The sequence below is a fragment of the Schistocerca gregaria genome, chromosome 2 (genome assembly GCF_023897955.1).
Source record: "Schistocerca gregaria isolate iqSchGreg1 chromosome 2, iqSchGreg1.2, whole genome shotgun sequence".
NCBI classification, from domain to species: Eukaryota; Metazoa; Arthropoda; class Insecta; order Orthoptera; family Acrididae; genus Schistocerca; species Schistocerca gregaria.
In genome coordinates this window covers 252,352,958-252,375,286 of record NC_064921.1, presented here as the reverse complement: position 1 = coordinate 252,375,286, position 22,329 = coordinate 252,352,958, and the positions used below count along the sequence as shown (strand labels likewise).

The window sequence follows — 22,329 nt, the reverse complement described above, 5'->3', positions numbered from 1 at the left end:
TAGTAAGGAAGTATTTTACGAAGTGCGGTATCAATGAAGTGCAATACTTCTTCAGCCTTTGCTTTCATCCGTGAGCACAGACTATTCATAGTACCCAAATAGTGGTATGATCCTCGATTACAAAATGATTAGATGTTTGGGCAACATGGCTGTGGAGGAACAGAAATTGCTATAAATTAACTCAGTATTAAGAAAAACAGTCTTAATCACGATTTTTTATTCATTTAGTGCCGACCGGTTTCAGCCCATCGCAGGGGCCATCTTCAGGGCGAACATACGGTCGACTGCTGGTGGCGTCACATCTCCCGAGGTGTGACAGTCTCCTGCGATGGGCTGAAACCGGTCGGCACTAAATGAATAAAAAATCGCGATTAAGACTGCTTTCTTAATACTGAGTACAAAATCATTTTTGAGCAGAGTTTCAAAAAATTGGTATCAGTAGCTCGCGCTATTCGTCCACGAGACTCAGAGGGCCATAGACAGGGGTTCCCAGGTAGATGCCGTGTTTCTTGACTTCCGCAAGGCGTTCTATACATTTCCCCACAGTCGTTTAATAAACAAAGTAAGAGCGTATGGACTGTCAGACCAAGTGTGAGATTGGATTTCAGAGTTCCTAGACAACAGAACGCAGCTAGTCATTCTCAATGGAGAGAAGTCTTCCGAAGCAGGAGTAATTTCAGGTGTGTCGCAGGGGCGTGTCGTAAGACCGTTGCTGTTCACAATATACATACATGACCTTGTGGATGACATCGGAAGTTCACTGAAGCTTTTTGCGGATGATGCTGTGGTATATCGAGAGGTTGTAACAATGGAAAATTGTACTGAATTGCAGGAGGATCTGCAGCGAACTGACGCTTGGTGCAGGGAATGGCAATTGAATCTCAATGTAGACAAGTGCAATATGCTGCGAATACACAGAAAGAAAGATCCCTTATCATTTAGCTATAATACAGCAGGTCAGCAACTGAAGCAGTTAATTCCATAAATTTTCTGGGAGTACGCATTAGGAGGGATTTAAAATGGAATGATCACATAAAGTTGATCGTCGGTAAAGCAGATGCCAGACTGAGATTCATTGGAAGAATCCTAAGGAAATGCAATCCGAAAAGGAAGGAAGTAGGTTACAGTACGCTTGTTCACTCAATGCTTGAATACTGCTCAGCAGTGTGGGATCCGTACTAAATAGGGGTTGATAGAACAGAGAGAGAAGCTCCAACGGAGAGCAGCGCGCTTCGTTACAGGGTCATTTAGTAATCGCGAAAGCGTTACGGAGATGATAGATAAACTCCAGTGGAAGACTCTGCAGGAGAGACGCTCAGTACCTCGGTACGGGCTTTTGTTGAAGTTTCGAGGAGGCAAGCAGTATATTGCTCCCTCCTACGTATGTCTCGCGAAGAGACCATGAGGATAAAATCAGAGAGATTAGAGCCCACACAGAGGCATACCGACAGTCCTTGTACTCAAGGTACCCTCCGTCACACACCGTCAGGTTGCTTGCGGAGTATGGATGTAGATGTAGATATAGATACTGGAGATTTTTTTTGTAGCATTGAATCATGTATCACTTTCAGAGAAAAGCAACGAACAGTGCACGGACTACGTTTTTCTATTATTTGTCTATTTAAGTTAATATTGTGATTCTGTGTATCTTTAAACTGAGGGAGTCACATTTTTCAGCCTCTATTAGTCCAATTCTTTTACAGAAAATTAAAGAAATAAAAAATAGAAAAGCGTTTATTTCAGGAACCGTGTATTCTGAGTGGTTCAACATTCAGGTTAAAACAGCAGAACAGTGCACTTCCTACGACCAATTGAATAGAGCTGTTGGCAGTACGCAGATTACCAGTCCTCTACAACACTACTGCCATACACAAACGAGGGGATCTACGATTTATTTGTTTTCCAATACTTACCTCATCTATAATATAGTAATCGAGTAAAATAAATTAGTAGAAGTTTTGGAAATCCTAATATACAGATATTTCATGCCGTAGCATAGAATCGTACGGAACAGTGTTTCCTCCAACCAATTTTTGACTATACCCATCTTTTCTAATAGCGTTGAGGTGGCTATGCGCTACTGTAGTACGATATTACTGCACTTGCCCGTTATCGGAAGCACGCGGTGACGTTGGAGAAAAACAAGTACAGTGCGAACCATGGGAAGCGCATCGTACTGTTAATGCTTTCAGGTCGACTGTGCATGTACCATCAATCCCAGTTACGCGCCGACTCAGGTTTCGCCACCAAAGTTTCCTCACTCTCAGGTGCAATAACGTTGTGGTCGACTATTAACTTCATCTAACAATGACAAAAGATGTCTCTTTCAGCTTCATATGTTTATCGCTTTATTGGTTACTTGTGTATTACTGGTCCTCTTCGCATAACCATTGAAATGTGATCCCTTCGCAGTTTGGCATTTTATTGGGCAAATGCTCAGAATAACGGGCTTAAACTTCAGAACTGACATAGGTCTCATCCATAAGTGATATTTAGGGATGAGACCAATGTGAATTTTGATGGTTCCCGTGCCCAGCAGCAGATGGCAACACTTACCTCTAAGCTTTCACATTTGAGGGTTAGCTGGTTTTCTCGCTCATGTCTTCACTTCTCTGTAACTCCTGTTCTCATTACCTCAGAACATTTTGACGCCTCTAAAATTTAATTTTCTCTACGAATTGTATTCTTTTTCTGTATTTCTTAGTGTTTATTCCGCCGATTTCATGGTTTGGCAAAATTATTTTTACTTTAACTTGGTAGCCGGATGCCTGCCCGTCGTCACAGCCGTGAGTTAATCTGAGCTGAGGGGAGGGGAGCTGTTACGCCATCTCTAATAGCGTAGGCTTCATTCTGTACTTTGTCGTATTTTACCTGTATGTATACCGTTTTTTGTGAGGCAGAAATTGGGATCCAGCGTTGCTTTTGTCCAAACGATCATGGAAAATCACTTAATACAAACGTCATTTCTGAACGGCATAGCAGGTGAACAGTCGTTAATTTGCCGTAAGTCTATCTCAACTCCCCGTCTTACGATCTGGCACACATCTTGTTAAGCTGTAAAAGGAGATATATCTCCGAAGTATCGATTTATTTTCCTCCATTTATACCTTACGTGATAGCTTGGACCTAACTCAGAGCGAATGGCCATGTATATGAGTTGTGCATCTGACTTCTTTGTCCCATGACATGACATGACAGACCCTTCTTTTCCGTGTATATATTAAAATACCTCCTATACACGTACTTACTAATTTACTTACATATTTTCTGTTGCTCTTATGGAGAGCTCCGCCAGCGCACTCTGTTTCGGACGAGGTTCTTCAATTTACCAGCTTTTTCCTCTCATTCTTGTCTACCTCCTCCACTGTTCTCCTCCGTGATGACCTTGGTTTCCTTTTTCTTTTCCCTGTGGGCTCTGACAGATATCTTGTCTGTCTACAGCATCCTTGCTTTTTTCGGACGGTGTATCCGATTCACCTCCACTTCCTTCTCTTGGTTTGGATGGGGATTAGGATCTCCACTCATTCGATTCCAAAGGTCTTCGTTGAATATATCATATTTGGCCAAAAGATTTTAAGAAATTTACTAAGACATCTATTGAGGAAGACTTGCAAGCTCTTGGTGACTGTCTAGGTAACCTTCCAAGTTTCATATCCGTATAGCAGCACTGCTTTAATGTTTGTTCTGAATATTCGTTTTGATTGTTATGGAAACCTTTCTGGCCACCCATATTGAACAGAGTCGCGTAAAGGCTCCATTTGCCTTTCGGATTCTTGATCTGAAATCGCCAGCTGCTTCTCCGTCTACAGTAACTACAGCCTCACGATATGCAAAACGCGGTAAAAACTTCCTGATGGCATGATCGCATAAATGTTTCTTTGTTTACAAATACACTACTGGCCATTAAAATTGCTACACCACGAAGATGACGTGCTACACACGCGAAATTTAACCGACAGGAAGAAGATGCTGTCTTATGCAAATTATTAGCTTTTCAGAGCATTCACTCAAGGTTGGCGCCGGTGGCGACACCTAAAACGTGCTGACATGAGGAAAGTTTCCAACCGATTTCTCATACACAAACAGCAGTTGACCGGTGTTGCCTGGTGAAACGTTGACGTGATGCCTCGTGTAAGAAGGAGAAATGCGTACCATCACGTTTCCGACACTGATAAAGATCGGATTGTAGCCTATCGCGATTGCGGTTTAGCGTATCGCGACATTGCTGCTCGCGTTGGTCGAGATCCAATGACTGTTAGCAGAATATGGAATCTCTGGGTTCAGAAGGGTAATACGGAACGCTGTGCTGGATCCCAAAGGCCTCGTATCACTAACAGTCGAGATTACAGGCATCTTATCCGCATGGCTGTAACGGATCGTCCAGCCACGTCTCGATTCCTGAGTCAACAGATGGGGACGTTTGCAAGACAACAACCATCTGCACGAACAGTTCGACGATGTTTGCAGCAGCATGGACTAATAGCTCGGAGACCGTGGCTGCGGTTACCCTTGACGCTGCATCACAGACAGGAGCGCCTGCGACGGTGTACTCAACGACGAACCTCGGTGCACGAATGGCAGAACGTCATTTTTTTCGGATGAACCCCGGGTTCTGTTTACAGTATCATGATGGTCGCATCCGTGTTTGGCGACATCGCGGTGAACGCACATTGGAAGCCTGTATATGCCATCGCCATACTGGCGTATCACCCGGTGTGGTGGTATGGGGTGCCATTGGTTACACGTCTCGGTCACCTCTTGTTCGCATTGACGACACTTTGAACAGTGGACGTTACATTTCACATGTGTTACGACCCGTGTCTCTACCCTTCATTCGAACCCTGCGAAACCATACATTTCAGCGGGATAATGCACTACTGCATGATGCAGGTCCTGTACGGACCTTTCTGGATACAGAAAATGTTCGACTGCTGCCCTGACCAGCACATTCTCCAGATCTCTCACCAATTGAAAAAGTCTGGTCAAAGGTGGCCGAGCAACTGGCTCGTCACAATACGTCAGTCACTACTCTTGATGAACTGTGGAATCGTGTTGAAGCTGCATGGGCAACTGTACTTGTACACGCCCTCCAAACTCTGTTTCATTACGGCCAGGGGTGGATGTTCTGGGTGCTGATATCTCAGGATGTATGCACCCGAATTGCGTGAAAATGTAATCACATGTCAGTTCTAGTATAATTTATTTCTCCAATGAATACCCGTTTATCATCTGCATTTATACTTGGTGTATCAATCTGAATGGCCAGTAGTGTAATTGGTTTAGACAGAGTTTGCCGTCGTCTTCATGTCTTTAAAAATTTTTGTTATAAAATGTGTTCATTTTGAGTTGGCCCTCACGCCAAGTTGTTACGTAGATGTCCAACTCAAAATGATCACATTATATAACACAAATTTTTGAGGACCTGAAGATAACAGCAAATACTGTCGAAGCCAGTTGTTTGTAAATAAAGAAATTTTTATGTGATCTTTGCTTTAGGAAGTTGTTACAAAAATATAAAAGATCGTTCCTTCTAACTTCTCAACACGAGAAAATTCCATCATATGTGAAGTCATTTACCCTTTGAAAGCCCCCATTGCTCACTCCCTGCTTTCTCGTATCTCTCATATTGGCTTTCGTAATCATTTTGGCGGCATTCACTTTCAGACCATCAATACTGGCTTCAGTTTCAAGATACTGCAATGTCAACATGGTTCTATTAGAGGAAGCAGATGCCGTTGACAAAAGCAAGGTCATCCATTCGCTCAGTCAGTCCCTATTAAATCCTTCACCTATTATGCTCCACCACTTTCCACATCATTCAATCCAGCATCAGTAAAAACGTAGTTGGAGACAAAACACATCCTTGCAAACACTAGACAGTGTTCCGCAGCTTTACCCTCGTCGACGAGACGGCACGTGTGGTTATAGTCAGTATCTCGCATTACTTTCGCTATCTTGTCTGGTATCGTATACTTTTCAAAGATTTTCACATATGAATTTAGCCTTGAGTCGTGCTCAGATAGCCAAATAGTAAGACGACCGATCGCGATAAACGGGAAATCTGGGTTCGAGTCCCGGTCCGGCAGATATTTTCATTGTCGTCATTCCATTAAACAGCTGATGGTTATCCATAATCGCAACTGCGAATACATTTAATGTCTTTCATAATAGCTGGAGTCGCCGCAGTGATCGTACTTCTGAGCAACACAGGCACTGCAGATAATCTTTTTAATAGATTCGAAGGCCTTTTCAAAGTCTACATAAAGACTAGTGATGGATTCCTTTGATTGTTCGATAATGACTCTAAGCGTGTTTGTTTGATTTGAACAAAGAACCTTACTTCTAAAACCGGCTTCTCATTGATTCTAATAAGGATTCTCCGCGACGACACTTTGCTTAGAAATGTAATCAAGGTGATTCCCCTCCAATAGTGGCAGTTGGCGATGTCTCCTTTTTGGTCAATTTGACGCAAAGCCTCTCTCTCTTCAGTGCTGCGGTGCGCTCTCCAAGTCCTAGATCTTTATCAAGAGAGGGGGAAGGCGATCAGTGGCTGTATCAATCGTCAGAAGATCTGCTGAAACGTAATGTGGCCGTGGGGCCAGAGCGGTCAATAATCCGCCGCGCATCTGTCTCAATTCCCTGTATTGCGAGCTAGCGCACTGCGCGTTAAGCTATACAAGGAGGCATATCTGCGATTTATGCTTCTCCATGTATATCTTGTGTGGTAGCTGAGACCAAACTCGAAGTGAATGACCATGTATATAACTTTTGCATCGGAGAGTGCCTTCCCATGAGGAGACCGTTTCTTTTCCGTGAACACTAAAATACTTCCTATATAACTGATTTCAAATAAATATTCATCCTGTTATTCATTTCCTTCTTCGTACACAATAAAATATCTTTAACTGTATTACATAAGCACCGAATGCCGGAAGTTCTGCACACTGCGTTTTGCGAATACTTCAGTAGTTTCCGTTACCACCAGTGATGTAGAGTACGAAAGCGAATAACTAGGTCTCAGCTTCTTTGTAGTCAAACTGGCTAACACCACGTAGAATTAAACACGTGACGTAGGGGTTTACTATTTATATAATCTCGCAGACTTCCTGTAAGTACATCAACGTTAGTAATTAAAGCTATAGGTTAATGTCGAGGCGAGCAGTTTTCCGTCCACAAGCTCCACAAATGAAGACGCATTTAAGTCTTCCTTAATCACGAAAGTACTTATAAGTCTTCGTTCAATCAACTGTATCCCTTATCTACGCCAGGACCCATTTCTGCCATCTGAATCAATTCCATGAGATACAGAAACGATTCAATGGGAAATTAACAGTTTGCAAAAGTATCCGAAATATACTGAGCTACAGCCAGGTAGGCATTTCCTTTCGTTTTGACTTCCTCAGCTAATCGCAAAAGACATAGAAACAAAGGGAAATTCTGCCCTTTGACCGGAATGAATCATTAGTTCGTAGGATGCGATGAAGAAATAATTGGTGATTATCCGTTCCACTCAGGCGACTTTGCTGTAAAAAAGGAGTACTGTTGCTGCACAGTAAGATTATTCGTTGCAGCAATGCTGCCTAGTGGAGCTCCAAATTACTAGACCATGAGAGCCGCAACGAAATTTTGAGTCTCAGTGGCGGCAAGATGGCACATTACCTCAGAAATGAAAGAAGAAAATGTCAACAACATTTATTGTTGTCTATGACAATATACAGAGAAACACAGGCACGCTTATCACTTTTAAGTACACTTACAAGGGGGCCGCGCCAACTTGTCATTACTGATTTCCTCCAAATGTGTAGTATATGAAGGGGCCAGCAATGAAGGTCACTGAAGTGAGAGCTCCAGATGGGCAAGTGCTTTGGGCAAAAGTTCCATTTTTAGCACGAGTCCCGTAAGGCATTAGCAATTTATGTTTCCGTAGACCAGAGGCAGAGTTTGGCTCGAAGGAGAGAGTACTGAGCGTTATCGACTTTTCCTACAGTCATATCTTTACATGTTTCTTCCATCCGTTCCCATTTATACAGTTAATGCTGCCCGTTAAGTTTCACTCCGAAGCAGCCAAATCTATGTAATTCATAGTATTCTTATGAGGTCTTGAACACACTGACGGGGAGTTTCTGACGCATGCTTGGAGTTTCTGACGCATGCTGGCGGATTTTCCGTGAGTTCACAGACCTGGACAGACCGCAACAGGCGCATTCTGTAGAAATAGAAAAAAAGAAACCGGTAATCCAAATGTCGCAGTACCACTTTACTAACATACTATCGACAGAGTTGAACGCTCGCGCTTCGATCGAAAGCTTTAGCGAGTGTACAACACAAAATTTGATAGGGTAAAAACGCAGCTCGCCTTTGATAGCGCTATGATACTTATCCTTTTCAGCGCCTCCTGGAGTAGCTTAACGGAATTTCGTTAATACTTTTCTTCTTTTTTGTTATCCTGGAGTGATAGATATTTGCGTTCAGATTAGTTTCTAAAAGATTTCGTTGCTAGTTAGCTCAAATCGTCACAAAATTCCGAAAGTGCTTCACGGACCAGTTTTATTTTCGCTATCCCCCCAGATTGCTTCGGACTTTGACTGCTGTCTCTTGGAAACAGACCAACACTGTGAATCCCCCAGCATCGTCCGGGAAATAACTCAAGCAAAATATGTTGAAATAGATTCCTGAGGGTTGATTATGACTGCGTAAACGGGACAGTGCAGATAGGCAAATGAGCGACCTCATAATAAAGCTCATAAGTGAGCCCGCATTCTATTAGCGGTAGGAAAAATGCGGGGATCCCGCATTACTGTCTGGTCAAGGTCTTACGGGGCTCGTTTGCAGTGTAATGCAATGCTAGCGCGTGCAGCAGAATGGAACGAAGTACAGCTAAAATAATTGTTCTTATGTTCTGTGGGAGCGGGGCTAGAACTTCCGTCTGGCCGCCATAACTTCGTTTTTTCGTGGTCTCTCTGAACCACATGAGACGAATGCTGGAATGGATACCTGAATACGGCCAAGTCCGATTACCTAGCCCATCCTTGTGCATATTACATGTTCTCGGTGTAGTTGTTGTTAATTTTGTATAAAAATAAGTGCTTTTTACAAAATCCACTACTGTTTTCATCAGGGAAACAACTGACTGTCAAAAAAGCAACATAATCATATACACGCTGAAATCCACCTGCGTTTTGTTGTTTGGATTACAAAAAGTGAGTCCCCATCGGTAAATTCTCAAATCTATATTCCCGTGGGTATCAAAAATGGTTCAAATGGCTCTAAGCACTATGGGACTTAACATCTGCGTTCATCATTCCCCTACACTTAGAACCACTTAAACCTAACTAACCTAAGGACATCACACACATCCGTGCGCGAGGCAGGATTCGAACCTGCGACCGTAGCAGCAGCGTAGTTCTGGACTGAAGCACCTAGAATCACTCAGCCTCAGCGGCCGGCCCCGTGGGTATCCAGAACTAAATTTTCACTCTGTAGCGGAGTATGCGCTGATATGAAACTTTCTGACAGAAGTGCAAGTCCCGATAGTTTCGCAGGAGAACTTCTGTGAAGTTTGTAAGGTAAGAGACGAAGTACTGGTGGCAGTAAAGCTGTGAAGACAGGTCGTGAGTCGGCTTGGATAGCTGTGGTGGTAGAGCATTTGCCCGCGAAAGGCAAAGGCCCCGAGTTCGAGTCTCGGCCCGTCACGCAGGTTTAATCTGCCAGCAAGTTTTCCCGGGTGTGATTATCTAGTGGTCGATGGTTGTCCAGCGTTGCAGGTCTACGTATTTTATGTCTGAGGGATTGTATCTTTGTAAATGACAAACATAAGCTTTCAGTAATATTTCTATTGTTCAGTACGAAGACAGACATCTTGCACCTACCTTGGTTAGTGTTGTGAAAATATCTCTGTAAATAAAAATGTAATGAACGTTAGTTTAAAATCTCAAATCTCCGAAAGTTCTTTACCGATTCCTTTCAAATTTTGACACAATATTTGAATCCGTGCGTGTTTTCATGTACCCACTGGACCGCCGTCTGTTCAGTGTAACCATAATAGACGCAACACCAAACATCGCTCGTACTGGAGAGCGTACTTCTTGACAGCTGCCTTTTTTTTCTTTTTTTTTCGATACCTTCAGTGCTAAATAACTCGAAAACGGCGTACCGTATCGAATTACTTTCTTAACGTGTATCGCACAACTTCCGCTACAACATCATTACAGGATTTTCAGAGTATTTCTACCCATCCCTGTATATTTCCGCGCATGGTTCTACATTGCTCCGGAACACACACTGATATTTTCCCCGTTTTTAACTCGGATAAGTCCTCGTCTTCTGTGAATAATTCGTGACAGTATTTTGTAATCATGACCCACTACAGTAATGTCCCTTTAGTATTCCAATGCTGTCAGTTCCTGCCACGTTCGAAACTGAGAACACTAGGTCAGGACTTTCTGATAACGGCGGTGTTACAGTATCAAATACTCTTTGACAAAGTTTATTGATCAAATAAAATTTGGTGGTGTAATAAGAAACTTTGTCAAAGTTAGACATTGGTCAAATTTACTTTGACCAAATCTAGTACCTCCCCTTAGATCTAATCAAAGAAGGCGTTCGCCTTTTGTTTACTGCATGGACAAATGTAGTCTCTTGGAGCGCTAGCATCGCTGCAGCTGGCTGACATTTGATGCTTATTAAGATGGCTTAGAAACTTACGTGGTGCGTCGCATCTACAACGGAACTGATAGAATTGTACGAGGCAGATGTAGCACGGTATAGCTTTCGGCATCTGTAATATAAAAACAGAATAAGAAGCATCGAGAGCTATAACAAAAATTGAGGAGGACATTCACCGTGAAGTACGGCCAGGATGTACTCCCCCGAAGTTATAAAGGAGATATTCTACAAGCTTTGTAGAAATAAAAATATTTCTTAATGGTTACAGTATCTACTAAACAGTTATTTGTCTTAAGATATTCCTCTTTCAGTGCTTTATAAATAGCTTCACACATTTTGGTATTACTTTTGTTAGTGTGCGCAGCGGTATTAACACGGCTATTCTGTAAACCAGAGTACCTTTCTCCTGCTGCAAGAAACCGCAGCGTTACGGTAAGTTTGTCTGTTGTGGATATAGCATTTCTGAGGTGAGTATTCTACTTCCTAAAGAGGAGCCTCTTTCTTGAGCACTTACTGAAATGTATTCTCATCCATACAGAAGTAATTTTCATACCACTTCGACTTGCAGCTCACATAACAGATTTTGGGCCGGCCGCGGTGGTCGTGCGGTTCTAGCGCTGCAGTCCGGAACCGCGGGACTGGAACGGTCGAAGGTTCGAATCCTGCCTCGGGCATGGATGTGTGTGATCTCCTTAGGTTAGTTAGGTTTAAGTAGTTCTAAGTTCTAGGGGACTGATGACCTAAGATGTTAAGTCCCTTAGTGCTCAGAGCCATTTGATAACAGATTTTGGTGAACGCTTTTAGCATCTCGCCGTGAGATCTACCGCTTCATCCAAGTATCTCTTGTACGGCTCCCCTTCCAAATGCAAATACAATTTAGTTGTGGTTCACGCAACTGCAGAGCACAGTAACAAGTATTCGTCGGCCTATCTGAGGGAACTATGACGTCAAATATATTTATCACAGAAATTCTGATAACAGTGTAATACCCCTGTTTTCTCCACGTCAAATACACAGAAATAACAAAAGTCTTGGGTAGCGATACGCTCATATGCAGAGGCAGCAGTATTACGTACACAAGGTATAAAAGGGCAGTGCATTAGGGGAGCTCTCAGTTCTACCCAGGTGGCTCATGTGAAAAGGTTTCTGATGTGATTATTGCCGCAAAACGGAATTCAGAATTTGAATGCGGCGTGGTGGTTGGAGCCAGGTGCATGGGACAATCCATTTCGGAAATCGTTAGGGAATTCAATATTCCGTGACTCACAGTGTCAAGAGTGTGCCCAGAACACCAATTTCATGTATTACGTCTCCACGGTCAACGCAGTGGCCGACGACGCCTTCACTTAACGATCGAGGGTAGAGGCGTTAGCATAGAGTTGTAAGTGCTAACAGACAAGCAACACTGAGTGAAACAATCGCAGAAACCAATGTGCAAAGTACGAAGCACGTAACCGTTAGGACAGTGCGGGGAGGTGTGGCATTGATGGACTATGGCAGCAGACGACAGACACGAGTGCCTTTGTTAACAGCAAGACATCGCCTGCAGCGCCTCTCCTGGGTTGTGACCACATCAGTTGGACCCTGGACGACTGGAAAACCGTGGGCTGGTCAGATGAGACCCGCTTTCAGCTTCTAACAACTGATAGTAGGGTTCGGTTGTGACGCAGACCCCACGACACAATGGGCCCAAGTTGTCAAAAAGGCATTGTGTAAGTTGTTGGTGGCTGCATAACGAGGTGGGCTGTCCTGGGTCTCATGGTCCAAATGAACCGATCACTGATTGGAAACGGTTCTTTTCAGCTACTTGGAGACCGTTTTCAGCCAACTAACCTAAGACACACATCCATGCCCGAGGCAAGATTCGAACCTGCGACCGTAGCAGTCTCGCGGTTCCGGACTGAAGCGCCTAGAACGGCACAGCCACCGAGGCCGGCGCTCTGCAAATCACATTTGAGTGCCTGGCAGAGGGTTCATTGAACCACCTTCGCAACTCTCTATTATTCCAATCTCGTATAGCGCGCGGAAAGAATGAACATCTCTGTCTTTCCGTACGAGCCCTGATTTCCCTTACTTTATTGTGGTGATCTTTCCTCCCTATGTAGGTCGGCGTCAACAAATTATTTTCGCATTCGGAGGAGAAAGTTGGTGACTGGAATTTCGTGATAAGATTCCGTCGCAACGAAAAACGCCTTTCTTTTAATGATGTCCATCCCAAATCGTGTATCATTTCTGTGACACACTCACATATTTCGCGATAGTACGAAACGTGCTGCCTTTCTTTGAACTTTTTCGATGTACACCGTCAGTCCTATCTGGTAGGGATCTCACACTGCGCAGCAGTATTCTAAAAGAGGACGGACAAGCGTAGTGTAGGCAGTCTCCTTATTAGGTGTGTTACATATTCTAAGTGTCCTGCCAATAAAACAGTCTTTGCTTAGCCTTCCCCACATCATTTTCTGTGTGTTCTTTCGAATTTAAGTTATTCGTAATTGTAATACTGATTTATCGTGTAACCGAAGTTTATCCTTTTAGCACTCATGCGGATGACCTCACACTTTTAATTTTTTAGGGTCAACTGCCACTTTTCGCACCATTCAGATATCTTTTCTAAATCGTTTTGCAGTTTGTTTTGATCTTGTGATGAGTTTATTAGTCGATAAACGACACCGTCATCTGCAAACAACCTAAGACGGCTGCTCAGATTGTCTCCAAAATCGTTTATGTAGATAAGGAACAGCAAAGGCCTTATAACACTACCTTGGGGAACGCCAGAAATACCTTCTGTTTTACTCGATGACCTTCCATCAATAACAACGAACTGTGACCTCTCTGAAAGGAAATCGCAAATCCACTCATATAATTGTGACGGTATTCCATAAGCACGTTTCCAAATAAAGATGGAATTTTTATGGATGGCAATGCCCCATGTCACCAGGCAAATATTGTTAGCGGTTGGTTAGAAGAACATTCTCTACAGTTCGAGCGAATGATCTGGCTGCTCACATCTCCCAAAATGAATCTCATCGATCATTTATGGGACGTAATGGAGATGTCAGTTCGCCCGCAAAAGCGTGCATCGGCAACGCATTTGCAATTATGGACGGCTATAGAGGCAGCAAGGGTCGTTGTTTATGCAAGGGACTTCCAACGACTTGACGAGTCCATGCCGTGTTGAGTTGCGGCACTACGCCGGGCAAAAGGAGACCCGACACGAAATTACGAAATAAACTACTGGACTAAAAGATTGCTACACAACGAAGATGACGTGCTACAGATGCGAAATTTAACGGATAGGAAGAAAATGCTGTGATATGCCAATGATTAGCTTTTCAGAGAATTCTCACAAGGTTGGCGCCGGTGGCGACATCTACAACGTGCTCACATGAGGAAAGTTTCCAGCCGATTTCTCATACACAAACAGCATTTGACCGGCGTTGCCTGGTGAAACGTTGTTGTGAAGCCTTGTGTAAGGAGGAGAAACGCGTACCATCACGTTTCCAACTTTGATAAAGGTCGCGATTGTAGCCTATCGCGATTGCGGTTTATCGTATTGCGACATTTCTGCTCGCATTGATCGAGATCCAATGACTGTTAGCAGAATATGGAATCGGTGAGTCTAGGTGGGTAATACGGAACGCCGTGCTGGACGCCAACGGCCTGGTATCACTAGCAGTCGAGATTACAGGCATCTTATCCGCATGGCTGTAACGGATCGTTTGCAGCAGCATGGACTATCAGCTCGGAGACCATGGATGCGGTTACCCTTTACGCTTCATCACAGGCAGGAGCGCTTGCGATGGTGTACTCAACAACGAACCTGGGTGCACGAATGACAAAACGTCATTTTTTCGGATGAATCCAGGTTCTCTTTACAGCATCATGATGGTGGCATCCGTGTTCGGCGAGATCGGGGTGAACACACATTGGAAGCGTGTATTCGTCATCGCCATACTGGCGTATCACCCGGCTTGATGGTATGGGGTGCCAATGATTACACGTCTCGGTCATCTGTTGTTCCCATTGAAGTCACTTTGAACAGTGGACATTACATTTCACATGTGTTACAACCCGTGGCTCTGCCCTTCTTTCGATTCCTGCGGAACCATACATTTCAGCAGGATAATGCACGACCGCATGTTGCAGGTCCTGTACGGGTCTTTCTGGATACAGAAAATGTTAGTCTACTGCCCTGGCCAGCACGTTCTCCAGATATCTTACCAACTGAAAACGTCTGGTCAATGGTGGTCGAGCAAGTGGCTCGTCACAATACGCCAGTCGCTACTCTTTAGGAACTGTGGTATCGTGTTGAAGCTGCATGGGCAGCTGTACCTGTACACGCCATCCAAGCTCTGTTTGACTCAATGCCCAGACGTATCAAGGCCGTTATTACGGCCAGAGGTGGTTGTTCTGGGGACTGATTTTTCAAGATCTATGCACCCAAATTGCGTGAAAATGTAATCACATGTCAGTTCTAGTATAATATATTTGTCCAATGAATACCCGTTTATCATCTACATTTCGTTTTGGTGCAGCAATTTTAATGGCCAGTAGTATATCCCATGACATTTGGCAATGAATATTTGATCACATTCCTTCGTCAAGAAATTTTTTATAGTGTAATACCGGGGTAAGCGGTGGTGGCCACGCTGTGGCGCCATGCTGCAAGGCCAAGCGAGTGCGCTCAGCTGTGACGCAATCGATACCTGTTGGCGCGTAACGAGCTCCGCTCTACTGTGCCCTGCCCTGCGTCCCTTGTGGGCGGGCGTCGGCGCCGCCTACGACGCGGCACGACCTGCTCCCCGTTACGCCCACGGCTACGGTCGACGCCCCCAAGCGCTGTCGCATCCACTCTCGTAAAACGAGACGTCGTCAACGCCGAGACACAGATATGTCTGGCGCGTTTCCAGGCAGACGTCGCCTTCCTGCCGCCGGCTTTATTACGATGCGACGCCCTCACACCCGCCACAAATGCTTGGCTCGAGCACACGCATTGCTGTGCCCTCTAGAAAGGCTGCCGTCGGAAGTACGCTGTATGGTGATACGGAGATGTGATACTACTATAACATCCACGAGATAAATTTTAGCTACAGTGCGACAGGAAATTATGCCTCTAACAGTTGTAAACATTATCTATCCGACATATAGAAAAGCAGTGAAATAAAACAAAACGATGATAAATATTAATCATTTATATAATATTTTATGATGTAATTGGACATATCGTTGTGTATCATACAAAGACAATGATAATTATAAATTCCTTTTAAGATCTGCGTTTGTCTTCCTTATTTTTACCTTTTGTTGGTTGGCTTTTGTAGGTTGCACACGCAAGACGCATATCAAACTGAGGTCTGTTAAGAAATTGTAATTATTTGTTAATTATTACTTGAGAATAGAGTACATTATTATTATAAATATGAGTGAATAATTATTTGTAACTTTAATTCCTCCTTCAATAAGCATTATCTGTGCTAAATATTTCTATCTGCTGCAAGGAGCGTAGCCATTGATGATAGCGATTTGTGTCGCGTTTTTATCTGTGTTTGATACGAAAGTATCAAAGGTTTGCTGGTTGAAAATTAGTCTAATAGGTGCACAATATGAAAGTAAAGTTTAATAAGCCTTTCAAATACTTATCCTGTTAAAAGGAAATTTGCTCTAACAATAGAAACTCTTTATCAGTTGTCTACCGCCATCTTATTAATTATCCCAGGGGCAAATTCATATTACGCAACTCTGCAGACATAAATGCCGAAGGTAATAAAACTTTGTAAAAATAAATGTGCACCGGTGGTCCCAAACTCATTTTAATGAAAATAATTCGGATCATATTGGTTCTTTAAAAACAGTGCTCATAGCGCGATCCATATAACAAACTTTTCTTGCTGATGTATGGAGCCGAAATTAATAACGCGCGAGTTGCGAAGAATATTGTTTCAGATAACATACGTCAGTGTTGTGCGTGGCTGATATTCGGTGGATTTAATGATCATTTTGCTGAAGATAACTGTTTCCATCATAATCAATAGTTGTATAGAACCTGTTGTATGAACTGTGATTTAGTGACACTTATACAACTTACAGACAACACTTTAACACAACGTTAACTCGGAGTTCTTTAGCAACTTGACCAAATCTTTAGCCAGGAGAAAAATTATTTAGTAATTACTCAATGTAATAAAATAACATTATCATTTTCATTTACAAATTAGTTAAATACCAAACCACTGAATAACACAGTGAACACCACTCTACCATTGTTTTTGTTATTGTTTAAACAAAACCTTCTAGTATGTTCGAATCTGGACACATACCACCAGACTCGGAAAAATATCAGCCACACAATTACGAAGGGTAGATATTTGCGAGACCTACCGCACAGTCAACTTGACGGCTCATGCATCTAAGTTTCTGACAACAATAATACGAATGGCGTTCACATTTTTTTTTTATAAAAGCAGGTTGATTTTATTCTGGATTCCAATACACCATATTACTCCCCATTCTTTTAGCAACAAAACCCTATTTTTGACTTGTCTCCGTTCAGTGTGACGGTCTTACGCCACATTACTTGTACCACTCTACTGGTCGACATCAGAGACAATGTCTTGCTGCATCAATAACCTCCCCATCATCCACGCGCTGCTTCCCGCGGAGTGCTTCCTCCATCGGGCCATACAGATGGAAGCTGGAAGGTGCGAGATGGATGAGGAAGAACAGTCCAAGTTTTGTGATGATGACAGACGCCTCGCCCAACGACACACCGTGCTTTTGTTGTCTGCCAGTTCTCCACAGACGTTCTGCAAGCGCCAACGAATATCTGCGACTCTCTGATTTTCCACCAAAAGAAACTCAGTGACAGCTCTCTGCTTGGAACGCACCTTCATTACAGGAGTCATGTAGAAGGCTACGTGTAGAGCCACCACCTGTTGGAACTTCATGGAACTATAGGCGCTGAAGCAGCAATATTCCACGATGTTCCACAACAAATTCTGCGTTTTTTCAACTGAAACTGGCAGCGGTAATAAATGTGTTGAAGGACCCTCGTATATAGAAGAACAGAAACGAAAATAGGGATATCTTAGGTAAAGGCACCAGAGTGCCAGTTCTCACGTTGCATTTTACAATGGAAGCAAGACGTAAAAAAAATCAGACACGTCCATTAGATTTGTTGACTAAGTGACGCAAGATGTTCGAAATTCTCAGGAAAGTAGATTTTCACTACGGGGAAATACGGGTGATATTCAATATTTATTTATATAAGAAGCAGGAAGGAAGAGTGCAAACTGAAGACAAAAAGCAGAGTGCTCGTATGGAAAAGGATGTAAGACAGCGGTGTAGTCTTTCGCCAATACTATTTGGTCGATACATCGAAGCACTTGAATAAAAGATTAGCTCAAGCACTAGTATCGTCAGCGAAACCGAGGAAGAATTACAGCTCATACAGAATGATTGAACAGACTAATGAGCTGGTACTAAGAGTAAAATGAAGAAAGACAAAAGGAAATAGGAATATCAGGAATGAGATTACTGATAAATTTAATATCAATGTGTGGGCCCTAGAAGTGGACGGCGTGAAGGAGTCCTGCTACCTCGTATTTCGGACAAAGGAAGCAGAACATGAAAACCAGACTGTCACAGGAAAGAGAGCATTCCTGGCCGAAAGAAGTCAACTTGTATCAAACATTGGTCTTATTTAAGGAAGAAATTTCTGAAAACTTACGTCTGGAGCTCAAGAATCGTAGTGTGGTAGTGAGTCTTGGACTGTGGGAAAACCAAAGGAGAGTAGAAGCGTTTGAGATTGCTGTACAAGGAAACTGCTAATTAGATGGTCTAGAAGTGAGAAGGATCTCCCCAGAATCGACGGGAAGAGGTACACATGGAAAAGAAGTCCAGGCATTCTCATTTGAGTTCTCGTGTCACTCTCGTATTGATTGATCCTACCGGTAACGAATCTAGCAGCACACCTATCAACTGTTTCAATCTTTTCTTTTAACTTGACCCTTCGGGGATCCCAAACACTGGATCAACATCCAAAGTGGGTCGTACTTCTATACGGTACGCCAACTGAAAAAGAGACTTACGATGTAGCGGCTCTGTGTGTAATCCCATTGGGTGAATGTGATGGCATTCCATTTGCGCAAGCGGAGTTAACGGCTTCACAGCAATTTCCTCATTTCTGGAAAACTGTTTACGCATTTCGTTGTGTAATGGATTCTCGTGATCATCTCCAAGAGCAGTAGTTTGATTTATTCTTACTGAAGGGGAGCATGTTTAACTTATTTAACGCAGGATGAATGAGGTGTGCGGAGAACAGTGTCTCGCGCGGTGCAGTGGTGTCAGTGTTAAGAGGCCGGACGTGTAAATATCAAGAACATGCCAGACCACGGCTAGGCGTGCGTTGTCACCACCAGCACCACGTTGTCGGCTGTGCAGGAGCTCGTCCTAACGAAACGTCGGATCGCCACACATGTCATTGCTTTTGCACTGCATCACAGTTCACGACAAGCTTCGCTGTGGCAAATTTTGTGCACAGTGGGCGGCCAAGTATCATTCAGAAAATCGGAAGTCAGCGAGACGCATCTGTTGAGATATGCGGAACAAGGGACAGACTTCATTGCTGAAATTGTGGCATGTGATGAAATGGTGTCACCATTTCGACCCTGCTTCTAGATGGATGAGCATGGAGCACCGGAATCCAGGCTCACTTAATTAAAAAAAAAGACCGGAAAATTGATGCTCAGTTTCTTTTTCGATGAAGAAGATCTCTTCTCAACGACTGGCTACCACACAGGTCAACAGTTAACGCTGAGCAGTAATGCAACAAACAGGCCATCAGGAACAGGAAAGAAGGTATGCTCTCGAATGGGACGGTACTTCCCCAGGACAACGCTAAGCCACATGAGGCCAATAAGACCCTCGAGGTTCTTCAGATATTTTGGTGGGACGTCCTGGAATATCATCCTAACAGCCCCAATGTCTCCCCATGTGACACGCTTATCTTTGGCCCCTTAAAGCAGTCTCTAAAAGGCCGAGTTTCACCTGTGACAAGAAAGAGTAGGACACTATGGGAACTTGGACGCGACATCAAACCACGCGTTTCTACAGTGAAGCCATCCACTCCCTTACCGATGTATCCATGTCAATGGCAGTTATGTATAGCTATCCTGTACCACATGAACTTTAAGTACGAGGGTTGGAGCTTTAATAGTGGCAACTATTTATTTACAGCTGGGACAAAATAGATGTGTGTTTCAAAGTTTTACTGACCTTCAGAGTAGTCACCATCACTGTACATAACCCGTTCCAGCGATGTGGAAGTCGTAGGATACTGTTAGCAGTGCCAGTTGTGTTCCAAAACTGAACAGCATAGAGGCAGAAGTAATGACACTTTCTGCATGACCTGACCACCATTTTGCAGGACAATGCTGAAGTACGTACAGTGCAAGCTGTTACTGATTTGTTTGACTGTTGGGGCCGTTAAGTGCTATACCACCTACTGCACTCCTCTGAGTTAAGCTCTCGTAAGTTCAGCTCCATTTCTAAACTGAAGGCAACACTTCATGGCATTCGCTTCAGAAATGCCACAGATTCGTCGGACAATAGACCGCGCCGCTCGAACTGTCAACACAACTGGCCCTGCTAAGAGTATCCTATGACTTCCACATCGCTGGATCGCTGGCAACGGGTTATACACAATGCTGGTGACTACTTTGGAAGTCAGTAAAACTTTTAAAGTTCCAACTCTCGTATAAAATTGGTATTAAAATTTCTTTGCATACAACTGTGGTCTTTTTTTCATTTGCGCACACATTTATGGATGAGCTACAGTTTCCTAGAGTTCTCCCAATAAACCGAAGTCGCCATTCGCCTTCCGCACAACCGACCTCAGGTGATAGTTCCATTTCATGTCGCTTTGCGAGGTTACGACTAGTTATTTAATCGATATGACTGTGCCAAGCACCACTGATACTGTGTTCAAACATGACGGGATTGTTTTTGCCGCTCGTCTGCAGTATTTCTCATTTTCCACATTCGGAGCAATCTACCATTCACCGCAGTTTTACTCTGCTAGTAATTCTCTCCTACTTTGTGAAGTATGAGAGCTGGTCTTGAATTGCACAACACTAGCTCATCTGGGGACAGCATTGCCTATTACAGGCAAGGTCCGGAAGGCGACGCCTGGTTTGCCTCACAGTTTTAATCTGCCAGAAGTTTCCAAACAGCGCACATTCCGCTTCAGAGTAAAAGACTCATTATACAAATAACCTAGCAGGCTGTGTCTAAGGGATTTCTCCGTAACAATCCACCTTCCAGGAGTTTAAGTTTCCAAAGGTATACAAGAGAACTTCTAAGACGTTTGGAAAGTAGAAGGTACTGTCTGAAATAGAACTGTGGGCGAGGGTCTTGAGTCGTGCCTGTATAGTTCAGTTGGTAAGGTGTTGGTAAGGTCGTTCGTGTCCTCGTTCAGCACAAAGTTTTAATCCACCAGGAAATTCCAACTTCTTGGGCGTTCCACGATGAACCGAAACCAGCACAGATGGTTCGCACGCGAAGCAAAAATGATCCAAGATAGTGGTGGCTAGTTTCTTCTGTTACGCGGGACGTGCAACCATTGCCTGTATTCCCCTGATTTATAGCCAAACGTCCTTTCTTTGACGATTTACATCGTCATAGAAAACCATTAAGTATATCCAAAACCATGTTTTTGAGGTACCATATTAGAGTAGAAAAAAATGTGTCTGGAACGTATTCGAACGTATGCAAAGTGTAAATAATTTTAAATGCAAATGTTTTCTTCTTTTTATTTCGTATTATCTACTGCTGGCGCCACTACTACACCCCAGCCCCTATCTTCTTCTGTCTTTCCTCAACATTCATATTCCTTACTTGCATTGCGTCCTCCAAATCGTTTTGTCAGTCGTATGTGTCTTCTGCTGGGGTGGTTTCCACGTTAGTATCCTATTTGGTATCCTATCTTCGTTCATCCTATTCACATAGCCAAACCACAACAGCTGTTTTGTAAGATGTCGCCACATATATCCCTATCCAATCTCATCCTTTGTCGGATCAATTTCTTTACATTCTCATCTTTGTTGCGCCTTCTTATCTTCCTCCTCTATAGAACAGAGTTCATTGCCCTTGTTACGGCTCGTCCTTTATTAATCCTACTAGTGGTTTCACCATTGCTTGTGCCTTGTTTACTAAATAATATCCCAAGATATTTTGCCTTTTCCACATTGCAATAACGTCTCCATCTCCCTCCAAATTTTTTACTTTCGCCGTTCCAACAGGCAAGTACTCACGCCTTTTCATATTCATCTCCAGGCCAACCTTATTGAATTACTCTTTAAGCTTTCTTATCATGTAACTCAGATCATCTTCGTCTTCTGCTACTACATTACTTTGAGAAATAAAAAATCGCTTTGAACCAGTAGTAGTAGTTTTTGTAAAAACGTTACAAGCACCTCTCGTAATGTGCCGTGTGGAGTGGGCGATATAACATAATTAAGTTGAAAGTAACGATTCATAGTTTAACAGGAAATAATCGATCTGATGACGAGCACTCGATCTTCATCAGGTCGATTTGCTTCCGAGTGACAACTTTTTGTTTCTTTCATATCAATTTTGTGTATTATAATTTGATTCTGTTGGAAAACA

At 43.3% G+C, this 22,329-nt stretch overlaps 1 protein-coding gene across 1 annotated transcript in view; it reads right to left on the bottom strand.

Moving 5' to 3' along the window:
• LOC126336800 (uncharacterized) overlaps positions 1-22,329 on the bottom strand; it is a 347,186-nt gene that overhangs the window by 278,574 nt on the left and 46,283 nt on the right. Inside the window, exon 2 of the mRNA XM_050000834.1 lies at positions 10,705-10,777. The gene's annotated coding sequence lies outside the window, so the exon portion shown is untranslated. The remainder of the gene's footprint in view (positions 1-10,704; positions 10,778-22,329) is intronic.